Here is a 1,166-nt window from a genome sequence, read left to right as displayed (position 1 = left end):
GTATTTCTGGGATGCTTTCCTCTCTGAAAGTAGGAAAGGAAGCTATCATACTATTCTTATTCATTTATCTAGGGGGTGCAAAGCTTTGGGGGGAGGGAAGGTGGTGATAAATCAGGGGGAATTCCCCCCCTCATGGTTCTTCCAGCCTCCTCCTCCCTCATTTACATATCTGGCTGGTGGGTGATTTTTATTCTCAGCACGAAAACTGCAATCTATTTCAATGCATGAATGCAGCCCTGCATCTATTCAACACAGTGAAATAGCCCAGAGATTTATTGTAATAAATAAGAAAACAAGGAGAAGAAACAGGTTCTCCAGCCTTGGAAGCAACCCTCTGTGATCCTCCTGATCCTTTAAAGCAGGGGGGGGAGAAGGGAAGAAAAAAAAAAAAAAATCACCCCAAAAAACAAAACAGAAGGAGAAATAGCCACACCACCACCACTCCTCCTCCTAAGGGAATAAAAAAAATCCTAACTAGCATCCCATGGCATTTCCATTATCAGGAATCTCAAAACATCCGACTTAAATGAGCCACTACAGTTCAGCCTAATACCGTCCCTATTAACGAGGAAGGCACTCGCACAGTGCACCTTGCAAGAACACAGACAGACACTAAGTCAAAAAAGAAATCTACAGAGAGACAGCCCTCTGCCAGCGAGACATAAATAATATTAATAAAATGAATACTCACTCTTTCAAGGACCAAGGAAACCGTTTGCTGACAGCCACTTCACGCACGGATTGAAAGGGTGAGGTAAAAAAGCATTAGCCAGTCCCTGCGAACAGGCAGGATTCTCCAGATTTTCTTTTCATGCTTTTTGAGGCTGCTGATGCTGGAGGAGATGCTGGTTACTTCGCTTCTCGGCTTTCTGTGCCTGCATGCTAAAGTGCAGTTACTAATTTCTCCCTTTACACAAGCCAGCGGCAGCAGCACGTCTCCAGGAAAGCAGGGATATTCCAAATAAATCCACTAATTCCGGGTCTGAGCGCTCCAACGTGCCTGCCTGCCAAATGTAACTGTGAAGTGATGTGGAAAAGTGAGCTGGGAGCCTCCCCTGACAGCTCTTATTGGGCTGATCTCGGAGGCAGGTCTAGTGCTTGGAAATTCATGTAAGCAGTTTGGGGTGGTGGTTTTCCCCCCCCTCCTCTCCTTCGAACCCCCCCAC

The sequence above is a fragment of the Aptenodytes forsteri genome, unplaced genomic scaffold, assembly GCF_000699145.1.
Source record: "Aptenodytes forsteri isolate BGI_AS27 unplaced genomic scaffold, ASM69914v1 Scaffold70, whole genome shotgun sequence".
In the NCBI taxonomy this organism is placed as follows: domain Eukaryota; kingdom Metazoa; phylum Chordata; class Aves; order Sphenisciformes; family Spheniscidae; genus Aptenodytes; species Aptenodytes forsteri.
This window is presented reverse-complemented; position numbering follows the sequence as displayed.